This window comes from Musca autumnalis, unplaced genomic scaffold (genome assembly GCF_047663935.1).
Source record: "Musca autumnalis isolate F117 unplaced genomic scaffold, ASM4766393v1 scaffold_5, whole genome shotgun sequence".
NCBI lineage: Eukaryota > Metazoa > Arthropoda > Insecta > Diptera > Muscidae > Musca > Musca autumnalis.
The window spans coordinates 90346749-90360102 of record NW_027412088.1 but is presented as its reverse complement, the minus strand read 5'-3'; positions in this window follow the sequence as shown (position 1 = coordinate 90360102).

Below are 13354 nucleotides of genomic sequence, written 5' to 3'. Positions count from 1 at the left end.
CCTTAAATCGGGAGGTACAGCTATATGGGGGCTATATCAAAACATGGACCCAGAGACCCCATGTTCAGTACCAGAAGTTCTTTTGAAATAAGTAAGATTTGAGCCAAATTTTGTCAGCCTACGTCAAGTGGTTCGGCAGTTAATGCGTTTTTACCCAAAATTTGGGTAAATACTCGAAATCGGGGTACCCTTATATTGGGGCTATTAGAAAACGTGGACCTATATTGACAAATTTTTGCAAGGATATTTTCTACTCCTTGAGGACTCACTGTGCTAATTTACAGCCAATTTGGTTGTAAAATGTGGCTAATAGATGAAAAATACCTTAAATCGGGAGGTACGGCTATATGGGGGCTATATTAAAACATGGACCTAGAGACCCCATTTTCAGTACCAGAAGTTCTTTTGACATAAGAAAGATTTATGCCAAGTTTTGTCAGCCTACGTCAAGTGGTTCGGCAGTTAAAGAGTTTTTACCCAAAATGTGGGTAAATACTCGAAATCGGGGTACACTTATATGGGGGCTATTAAAAAACTATGTTGACAAGTTTTTGCAAGGGTATTTGCTACATATTGAGAACTCACTATGCCAAATTTCAGCCACTATCATTGTACAATGAGGCTAATAGGTAAAAAATACCTTAAATCGGGAGGTACGGTTATATGGGGGCTATATCAAAACATGGACCCAGAGATCCCATTTTCAATGCTAGATATTCTCTTGACATAAGTAAGATTTGACCCAAATTTTGTCAGCCTACGTCAAGTGGTTCGGCAGTTAATGAGTTTTTACCCAACACTTGGGTAAATACTCGGGTATTTACCCAAGTATTTACCCACTTGTTTAAAGTATTGTAAAACTATCCATTTTGAATCGATTTCATAGCCTAAATCCAGAAATAGGGTCTAAGATGTTGTATTAGCGATTCAATATAGTAAATACCCAAATAAATACCCACAAATGGGTATTTACCCGGTATTTACCCAATTTACCCAATTTACCGGGTATTTACCCATTGGGTATTTACCCACTGTCCATCTCTAATTATACTGACGCCTAAGGTAAGATGGATATACATTTTTTATTGTTGCATTGCAGACGAGGCATTCTGCGTCATTAAAAATATTAATACAAAACAAAAAATCATTTTCAAATTCTTCCCTCCACATACATATTTGCTGTACAACTGCAAAATCTTTTCAGTGTACCCAAAAAAAAAAAAAAACAAATAAAGCGGCATCAACCTGATTGCATGACATTTAGTACAAGACTGAAGTAAAAAAATCAAAACATTTGCTCTCTTACTTTGCGTTCGGGTCGCGTGTGTGTGATTTGCCGAAAAACTTCGTAACCATATCAATACCTACGAACGATGCTAAAACTTTAATGAATAGGTAAATGAGATCAGTTTTTCTTTCACAAATATGTTATTGGCACTCTTTACTACCAGAATAAAAAGAAAAAATCCAGAAAATATATTATTATTACGAAGATAACGGTAAAACAGTGTTACAACTGCTAAATTAGAGCCCCAAAAAGTCTGCGTTCACTTTGTATGTTGCAATAATAACGTTAGTTTTTTTGATTTTTTTTTTGCAGTTTTCTCCCATTTTTAATTAATATTGTCACAACTGGTCATTCTGTGAGGTCGTTTGCACACTTAACTTAAAAAAGTAAGTTATTTCAAGAATGGAAAACAAGGGCAAAGAAATAGGCATCGATAAATGGAAAAGTCTAGGTAAATAATGGAAAGAGCTATCGAAATATTGGCGAAACTGTAGGTAGAACATATTAGTCTATACATAGAGCGATAATTAACTATAAACAAATCGGAATTTTTGAAGTCAAAGCCCAGATCTGGACGTTCAAATCTCACTTTTGGACGGTCAAAAATATTATCAGAACGGGAGGAGCGTAACATAACTAATATAGTTAAAACAAACAGTACGATAATTACTTCGAAAATTGTTGAAAATGTGAAAATGGCATCCAAAAAAAGTATTTGTGCACAAACCGCCAGAAAAATACTGCATATAGCTGGATATCACGGTATAGTCGCACGGCGAAAGCCGTACATATCACTAGTGAACAGGCAGAAGTTTATTCAATTTGCTAATGAATACATAAACAAGCATCCAGTATTCGGGAATCAAGTCATATTTTTGGACGAAAGCATGTTCTATATGTTTGCAATGAAAGGGCTTCAAACCGTTTGGAGAAATCTCGAACAGAGCTTGAAAAACAAAATCTTGTTTTACACTGTAAAAAATGGCGAGGGTGCTGTTTTGGTTTGGGGGTGTGTAGCAGCTTCTGGAGTGGGCCCACTTTTATTTATTGAATCGACAATGGACAAGTATGGTTACCTAAACATCATGAAGCGCAATTTGAACCAAAATGCAGAATAACTTGGCTTAGCTACGAAATTTTGGTTGCAACAACATAACGTTTCAAAGCATACTGCTGAGATTGTAAGGTTTTGGCTCCTATATAACGCCCAGATCTGGGTTTTGGCGTAAAAATTCCGGTTTGTTTATAGTTAATTATCACTCTATATAGACTAATATGTTCTACCTACAGTTTCGCCAATATTTCGATAGCTTTTTCCATAATTTACCTAGAATTTTCCTTTTATCAATGCCAATTTCTTTGCCATTGTTTTCCATTCTTGAAATAACTTACTTTTTTAAGTTAAGTGTGCAAACGACCTCACAGAATGACCAGTTGTGACAATATTGCTTAAAAATGGGAGAAAACTTCAAAAAAATTCAAAACAACTAACGCTATTATTGAAGCATACAAAGTGAACGCAGACTTTTTGGGGCTCTAATTTAGCAGTTGTAACACTTTTTTACCGTTATCTTCTTAATAATAATATATTTTCTGGAATTTTTCTTTTTATTCTGGTACTAAAGAGTGCCAATAACATATTTATGGAAGAAAAACTGATCTCATTTACCTGTTTATTAAAATTTTAGCATCATTTTTGGAAAGTAGTAAGGTGAACGCAGACTATCTGGGCTATGCGTAAATCCATGCTGAGCATGGAACTCTAAGTAAGGAAGGCAAAAATCAAATTGTGTCACATTTTCCAAATGTCATTAAAACGCCTGTCCAATTTTGTGTTGTTGCGTCAATCATATGAAATCGGCCGATAATATGCATGGGATTATATCCAAATCTGAACCGTTTTCAAAATAATATGGCGAACTTATTTCTGCACTAAATTCCGTGGCATTTTCCAAATGTCATTAAAATTGAACAGAATTTGCCTGTTTGGTGCACCAAATGTAGCTTAAAACGTCATAATATCTCAAGTCGGGCGGTACAGTTATATGGGGGCTATACCAAAACGTGGACCGATATAGTCCATCTTCGATTATGACTTTTTGATTTTTTTCCCAAAAATGATTTCCTGCAGTGAGAATAAATGAACTTTTGCCTATTAATGCCTAAAATAAAATTCATTCCATTTTATTATAAAAAAGCTTCCACACAAACAACTTTAAAAAAATGTTTTTGAAAAAAATTTAAGAAATGAAAAAAAAATCTCAAAAAATTATTTCCTTTTGCAGGAATGAATGGTCCTTTTCCTATTAATGACTAAAATAAGTTTTATTCCCTTTACATTTTAAAAAATCACAAATCACCTTTTATTTTTATGATATTTGAAATAAATTTATATAATATAAAATTATATATATGTTATAATAAGATTATGTCATTTTGTCATTTTGGTTATGTCGTGCCTTGTTTTCAGTTAAATATCTGCTTAAAGAGACTTCAAAAAATTTTCAAAAAATTTGAAAAGAAAACTTTAAAAGCTTTTTGTGCGGAAGCTTTTTCAGCGAATCATTTTATAATTGAGATTTTATGCAATCTTAGGTAAAAACTCATCAAAATATCATACAGGGATACGAGGTTGTAAACAAGTCATAACCCTAGCCCCCACACAAAAAACCAATATTTCCAAAATTTCAGGGTCCTATCTCAACAACCAACCACAGACGGACGGAGAGGCGGACTTGCAAAAAAAAAAACCAAAAAGTTAAAACACAAAAAAATTGCATAGGTCCTATTTATCGTTTCCGTTCCGGAAGCTAATTTAATTTCCTTTTTGGTGAAAATAAATAATTATACTGTGTGGTATCTTCTAAGCAGCCTAGCGCACGAGGAAAATAATTTTCACGTTTTTTTGGTCTGGTTTTTATGCTTCAACCACTATAACCCGATTTAAAAAAAGATATGCCCGTTTAAATTTGAAAATATAAGAAACCCAAATTTTCACTGCTTTTACCGTTATAAAACAATAAAACGAAGTGACCCAAACAAACCAAAGGCATTTTCGTTGTCCATGGACACCAATACGATAGAATTTTGTAACAGAACGCTTGAATATTTTTCTGGTCAACTTTTGTAGCACGGTGTCATTTATCTATATTTGACGAAACATTTGCGCAGAATGAAGGACCACTTCAATACTTTTGCGATGTACTAGCGAGTTCATAACTATTGTGTTGGCTACAATTTTGGTCTGTGGTCGCAAATCTTAATGGTTTGGCCGTTATATGCCAAAATATCCAAAAAACGTCAATAAAAAACTTCAAGTCAAAATCGGAAGGCTCGATTTTTACCGCCCCAAATCGCCCCAGCGATACATCCTATATACTATATATCCTTTGAAAGAAAGGGTGCTTCTATGAATCATATATGGTTCTATGAACCATCTATTTTTTAGGATTATGCGCTTTAATATGGACCCTTATTGAAAATATTCAAACTTCTCTTACATTCGTTTTTAAACCCTCGGAAAATTAAGAAAGCACCTGAGTTCTGTACATATCGACCAACTTTCGAGGCAACCTTGTAATTCTTAAATATAATCTTTCACACCATACAAATATTCAAATCGTGCACATAAATATGTATGTACATATGTACAAATGTGAGTGTTTCTGCTCACAGGAACCTATTATACGAGCCCTAACCACAATTAATTCGTACACAGAGCATATTTCAACAATGTGTTATTAAAGTATGTATGTATGTATGTATATTAGGGCGACCCAAAAAAACATTTTTTATTTTGGAGCTTCTACCCCCTAAATTTGTTTCCATTTGATACAAAAACCTTATATATGAAATGCTACGGCGATCGGTTAACGTTAACCCGTGCAAACCGAGCGATCTTTGTTTTCATAGTAATTTTTATGGGGCCACGAAAATTCTCTTAAGGCCGCAATTAAGGTCCAATCGGCGAAAACCAGTACCAGTTCATTATTGAGACTAAAAAATCCAATCCTACAAAAATGTATGAAAATCTATTCTCTTTACATTTCATGTTATTTAAGTTTCATGTTAAATAGTGAAAAAATACATGGTGTACGAATTAATAGTGGTCGTAGGTCCCTTGTGGCCGAACTTTTTATACCCTCCACCATGAAATATTGTGAAGCAACATGGAATAATGAGTTTCCTTTATTATTGAATTTTTTGACCACTAGAAGATCATTTATGATTAGTTTGGTCAGGAAATGGAGCTAAAAACGTAAAATGCGCATATATACATATATGGTAATATTCAAAAATGTTTTACAATCGTTGAAGTTGAGGTTCACCATTTAATAAGTCACTAACTGTCAATATATTTTATATAATATGAATATAATTATATTAATTGATGTGTGTTAGCCGGGGTCTCATAATATAGGCCATAATAAATAAATTACGTGGAAGCTGTGTTGGTGGTAATATAAAAAATGGGTAAAAATGTGTTGAAGTTAGCAAGTTTTTTTGTGTTTTTCTTGATTTCTGGTCAAACCAGGGAAAATTCAGACCTGAGCTCAAAAAAATAAGTGAAGAATACCCCTTGGGCAACATGGTTCTAATGTATGACTTCTCGATATACAGTGCTGCTCAAAACATTTGCAACTCAGATGCCTATTTCACATTTAGACTATTTTTAAGGATATTTTATGTTTTGAAATATATTTATTTTTACAATTTGATTCTTTATTTACCCAACTTTCAATATTTTAAAATGATTATTCAGTTCTTAACATTTATGTTACAGAAATGTGTGAAATGTCGGAGGATCACGTGTTTTAGCCTGCTCAAAACATATGCAACTCCGCACAGTGTCACGACCGTGTCCAAAAATGGTAAAAACTAAATACTTCGCTGAACAAATTTATTGATGGGGAGTGATAGAAAACATATTTATTAAGAAGAATCTGAATTTTGGTACTGATACGTGAAGTAGTTTTTGCTATATGAGGATTTAAATCCGACAATTTTAGTTAATACGTATTTTTGTGTTTTTTTTCTAAAATTAATAAATTATATTATTGCGTTAATATTTAAAATTTAAAAGTAATGGTCGCTGCAAAAATGGTTCCTAAGTTCTCTTGGGATGTAATAAACTTGGCTACACTTTTGTTTGCATGTAAATATTAATCATATGGTGTTTACATTTACCCAAACACGTATTACTAGGTTTATTAATTTTCTGAAGCAAATTTTAAATTAGTGGAGTGGGAAAAAAATTGTATAAAAGTGTATATCGATATTTTTTGCTGTATGAGCAGTAAAAAGTGAGTACTTCAAATATATAAAGGTCCCAGCTGCAGAGGTTTGCAGACGAATGTATCATTTCTCTTTTTCAGCGACCACCTCACTGAGAGGATACCCCCTTTTTTAACAAATCGTTTTGCGGTGTTGGCTATAGCGCGAAAACGAATGAACCGATCATCATATATTTTTGTGGGCTTATTAAGCACCTAATAGTCTTGCTTTAAAACGAGAGAATTTTAAAAATATCAATTTAAAAAAAAAAATGTGAACAGCAAAAATCAAAATTCGATTTTTTACACAAAATTTACCGTTTTTTGACCACTAATCGGTCAAAAAAAAATTTTAAAGGAAATTTCTCATATACAGAGACAAGAGTATGATATATTCAATATGCTCACAAACAATATGAAGACTAAACACCAAATTTCAGTCATTTCGGCTGGATATTAAGGCCACAACACTCAAAATACCGAAAATGAGGAGGCACGGTTCTATGGGGGCTATAGGAAGACGAGCGCCTATACCGACATATTTCTGGTGGAAGGTTATAAGTCCCCCAACGGAGACTTAATACCAATTTTCAGCCATTTCGGTGTGATAATCAGGCTAAAACCTCCAAAATACCGAAAATCGGGAGGTACCGTCCTATGGGGGCTATATGAAGGCGTGGACCTATGCAGACAAATTTCAAGGTGAATGTATAATGCCCCCTCCGAAGACTAAATACCAAATTTCAGCAATTTCGGTGTAATAATGAGGCTAAAATCTTCAAAATACCGATAATCGGGAGGCACCGTTGTATGGGAGCTATATCAAAACGTGGACCTAAGCCCACAACTCTCTGTTGGATTGTTTGATACCGCTGCCGAAGACTAACCACAAAATTTGAATACTTTCGGTTGGCCATTGTGTCTAAAACATTCAAAATACAGAAAATCAGGAGGTAGGGTTCTATGGGGGCTATATCAAAACGTGGACCGACCAACCCAATTTTTTGTCCTGAAGGTTGTAAGTCAATAATAGGTACGTGTACCAAAATTGATGCACCTACGACAACTCCTTCTATTTTTGGCCACAGTTAATATGAACTCGCGACATTGTGCTCCGTGGTTCGTATATTTATTACCTAATTTTTGTTAAGTTTTTTGTATTGTTTGGAATAAGATGGTTTTTAATCAGAAGAAGGGGGCAAAAAGCTTTCATGAGAAATACATTCTGTGCCGCCTATGTTTAATTTTGACAGACAAGTATGCCGAAAACAACACATTTCTAATTGTTTAATAAAAACAAAAGTTATGGTCCGAAATTTGTATCAAAGATATGAAAAATGTTTATTTCTGAAAATTGTGGATCCAACTAAGTCCAGAAATAAATATAAAAACTAGACAATATTTAAAATTGAGCTGTATACCGCGTAAAAAGTACTAAAATTGCGATAAGATGGGAAGGAGGTGAATGTACAACTAGATCTACTGCAGGGGATAATCAAATAATGATGCGAATTATTAAGCAGATCCCTCAGAGGACATCAACATCGCTTACATCGATAAATCTATACAAAACCCTCTGATTCATACTATAGATACCGGTGTACCAATATGGGCAAATTTTAGGAAAACAGTAATTTCTAGGAGAAGTTCAATTTTTTATATAAATTTTGCAAAAAACGTTTGGAATTGATTTTGGAGTTATAAAATCGAGTATTTTTCTTCGACTTAAATCAATATTTGAGTTACATTTGAGTTACTTGAAAAAATGTACTTCATCACCAAGTCGAATAATAATCGAATTTGTCCCCTTATATAAAAAGTTGACCCAAAAGGAAGATGGTGTTTTATATTGACCTGGAGGTATTGTTGTGGACAGATATGGTACTAGAGGCATGAGGTCGAGATATTTATTGGATTTAAAAACTAACCAGACATATAATATGTCGAAATCGCACCACGTACACACCACAGATGTCGTATAAGAGAGCTTTTTGGCATAATACCGCCACTAAACGTATGTATAACCACGTAAAACTAGCAATTTTTTGCAAATATTTTTTGTGATCTTATCGGACCCGATCAGCTTAAGTGATCTGAATTCATATAAAAGGTTCCCGGACATTAAAATGGACTCTACACTATAAAATATCTAATAAAACTTTTGTATTTAATAATTATCCTTAGAGACAGGATTCAAAAGGATATATTAATTTATTTAGTTACCTGAATACCTTTATGATATGTCCAGATAATAAATAAAAGGTTAAACTCACAATATATTATCAAAACACAAATGAATCTTCAGATTTTGAATACAATTTTCTAAGTTGCAAATGTTTTGAGCAGGACCAAAAGTGAGTCCGAGCTTTGTTTCGTGTATTTTTGTAAAATAAGTGCAATTATTGCCAGTTCTTTTTTAAATCTTTAAAAAGGGGTCAATAAACAATCAACCTACAAAAATATTTGCATTTCAAATCCATAAATTACCTCAGAACCATATAAAAAGTGAAGTAGTCATTCCAGTTGCAAATGTTTTGAGCAGCACTGTATACAGTGCATCCCCCTTAAATCGATGCTGACATTTTGAAGTTTTGAAATCGGGGTTTTTTGAAATTTTCTTATAATTGGAGGGCGCAACCAGATAATGACCTAAACTATTTATTGGATGGTAGAACTCGTGATTCCACGTCGTTTGATGTATATCTCATGAGTGTTATCCGTACAGCTCCCTAGTAATAGGAGTCCAAAGTCGAATTTTTGGTGCGTAAATTTTCCTTAAAAACCTATTTTTTGGCTTCAAAATTTACAACTGTGAATCAGGTGCCCTTGAACCCCGCGTGATTTTAGTTTTTTTCCGCGCCGGATTAAATGAGCCCTACCGCGATCGAATCCATCCACTAAAACGGCTGATATATATACCCTGAAAATGGGAAAATAAGCAAAGTTTTTTAATTTTTTAATCGAGCTTTATGATCTATTATGCAATTGAAAAAGGAAAGCCGACGATTCGAACCCACACATCCACCACTATGTGACATATCGGATGTTGAGCGGCTTCGATGTCCTCGAACTTTTCTTCTTTCAAATGCATTTTTGTTTTGTATTTTACAACAACAATGAGGATTTTCCCATTTAGTTGTGCTTTCATGACAAACGCTTAGCGCTGCCTTTGAAAGTTATGAGTTTGGCTCTGAACGCTAACACGCCGTGACCACACTTTTTTTCCTGTGTTTTTCAAGGACGTGGGTTCAAACCCCAGCCTGGCTCAGCTGATTTTATTTATTTGAAAATTTTTTGCCTTTTTAGGCGAAGATCATTTTTTAAGATTAATTTTTTAATTTTTTAATCGAGCTTTATGATCTATTATGCAAGTGAAAAAGGAAAGCCGACGATTCGAACCCACACACCCACCACTATGTGACATGCATGTTTCGTCTTCGGTAAAGACTCTTCAGACATATCGAAGCCGCTCCACATCCGATATGTCTGAAGAGTCTTTACCGAAGACGAAACATGCATGTCACATAGTGGTGGGTGTGTGGGTTCGAATCGTCGGCTTTCCTTTTTCACTTGCATAATAGATCATAAAGCTCGATTAAAAAATTAAAAAAATAATCTTAAAAAATGATCATCACCTAAAAAGGCAAAAAATTTTCAAATAAATAAAATCAGCTGAGCCAGGCTGGGGTTTGAACCCACGTCCTTGAAAAACACAGAAAAAAAATGTTGTCACGGCGTGTTAGCGTTCAGAGCCAAACTCATAACTTTCAAAGGCAGCGCTAAGCGTTTGTCATGAAAGCACAACTAAATGGGAAAATCCTCATTGTTGTTGTAAAATACAAAACAAAAATGCATTTGAAAGAAGAAAAGTTCGAGGACATCGAAGCCGCTCCACATCCGATATGTCTGAAGAGTCTTTACCGAAGACGAAACATGCATGTCACATAGTGGTGGGTGTGTGGGTTCGAATCGTCGGCTTTCCTTTTTAACTTGCATAATATATCATAAAGCTCGATTAAAAAATTAAAAAATTAATCTTAAAAAATGATCTTCGCCTAAAAAGGCAAAAAATTTTCAAGCAAAGTTTTATTTTGACTAATCCGCATACTAAACCGCGATTTCCCTTAAATTTTTTTACATAAATGGATTATAATATTTGTCAAAAAGGTGTGTCATAAATTACAGAGATTCGGGAGTAGTATTCGTATTTAACCAAAAATAGAAGCAGGTAACACATCCGCGGTTCTTCACGAATCTGTATAAAATTTGTCTTATTGACGTATTTTTAACAGGGGGTCACTGAAATCGGATTCGCCTTATAATCATATGAACATCGCGTTATTTTTACCCACATGAAGCATTTTGGTGTAGTAAGATGCAACTGATGGCACACTTTGGTCGCTGAATGAAATATGAAAAAATGCAAACATATTGACAGAGATGCACTCGCTCTATGCGAAAAGCACATGCCCCTCAACTGATTTTAACTATTTCGCGCGTAATACGGTTTTTAACTTTTATGTTTTTTCTTTGATTGTAATATCATTATCACTCTTTATTTCCTAATTTTATTGCTTATCACACTAAGCAAATATACTTTCACGATGATAAACTATTTTCCTTGAAGAGGTTTTAGCAAAATAATTCAGGTTTTGTTTGGAAATTTAGCGAAATAGTAGAATAACTCCCAAAAATTTGTTATCAATTTTTTCGAATTAAACAAAAAAATATATTCTTGAAATTATGTTCCAACAATAACCTTTTGTCTTTTGTTGTAGCTGCAATATGCTATTTAAAATCCTAATCTATAAAATTTTGGCCTCACATTTTTCTGGACATTGTCTAGATTCTGTATGTATTTTTAATTTATTTTTTAGAGGTTTTTATGGACTCTGAGTTAGAATAAATACAATTTACTCCAAGATTCCTTCATTATTTTTTGATTTTCCGCGAAAATGAAAATAAATTTAGCAAAAATTTTGGCGTCTACGGATAGATATTAAATGCTGTTACCGATTTATATATACATTTTGGTATTATAACACAAAGGGAATTTTTGAATATTTTTTCTTTATATCCAATTTTGTGAACGCGAACAGATTTGAAACCACGGTTTTTTTCTTAACCCATGTGCCAAAAATCGTAAATGTGCTTGTAAAAATTTTTTTAATTTTTTTCGCGTTTCTGATTCCTGGGATTGAACTGAGCAAAAAAGTCCACTGGACCATATATCTACCGTGAAAATCGAGCCTCCTTTTTTATTGTCTTTTTTAGATATTTTGGCATATAACAGCCAAACCATTGAGATTTTCGATCCAACGCAAAGACAAAAATTGTAGCCAAGACATCATCTAATACATCGCAAAAGCATTAGAACGCTCCTTCAGGCAGTTTTGGCCTTAAGAATGTGCAAACTTTTCGGAAAGTGTCGATAAATGACATTGTGCTACAAAATTTGGCAGGAAATTATTCAAGCTTTCGGATGCAAAATTCTATCGTCTTGGAATCCATGGACAACGAAAATGTCTTTATTTCGATTGGGTATCTCCGTTTCATATATATAAATATATATATATATATATATATATATATATATATATATATATATATATATATATATATATATATATACTAGCAGACCCCGGTCCGCGTTGCTGGCCCGTCGTAATGAGTTTTAATGACAACTTTTTATCGACTTTATGCGTGAAAATTCAAAAATAGGTATTTTCTACCTCACTTCTTCGGTCTATTGTCAAACCGAGAAGGATTTTTTGTCTGTAACCTTTCTTTTCTCTTACGGACTTTGTCGGATTTTTTCGCCAATTTATGCTTTTTAGGATTTATTATCGTCCATGTCCCTGTCTTTATCCTAAAGCGATCTAAATTTAAAGGTTAAAAAGTGGTTAAATCTAATTCTCCCGCTTATTGAGACTTTTTATGGCTGATGGACCGTTGAACCTCACCATTCAAGTAAATTTGTAAATACATATATCGTTTTTCTTGATCGGGGGCGCAACCACCGTTGTCTCGAAAACTAATTTGCAACCCGATGCACTCATAAGTTTAGTAAATATAGCGATTATAAAATAATAGGCCCCGAAATTCGTCTACAAATATAACGCATTTTGGACCACGGGACATTCCTGAACATTTTCTGAATATTAGGTTCAGTAGTTTCGGAAAAAAATGTTTTGAAAAGAGTGGGCGTGGTCATCAGTTTTCAAGATATAACATATTAAAAAAAAAGTAGTCCTGGTCCGGTATTTTGGCTCCAAATATGTACCTAGGGGGCACACAACTTCATTGTCTACCAAAATGTATGCTGAAACCGATATAATCATACATTTGGCTTATATATAGCGTTTAACAGAAAGGCATGGGGAAGGTACCCCACCTCTTCCGAAATTCATAATATATACATAACAACGGCAAACATTGAGCTTTTGTCGCAAATTTTATGGAAATCCCTTCAGTAGTATTGGAGTTATGACATATTAAAAAAACAGGCGTGGTCGTGCCTATAGGCCCTAAAGAAGTACCTAGATTGTCGATTAATCCGTAAATTTTTAATCCGATACATGCATAATTTTTGCAAATATAACGTTTTTTAAAAATATCGCATAGGGGAGGTACCCTCTGGAATTCAATAAAATATGTAACCTGTTTTCGGGGGGCGTGGTAAACTTTTCTTTCCAAAAAACCTAAGTTGGGTTATGACTGCATTTGATTTTTATTCATAAAGGTAAGGCGTTTTTTTCAAATATGCCCCCTTCAAAATTCAAGAAAATATGCC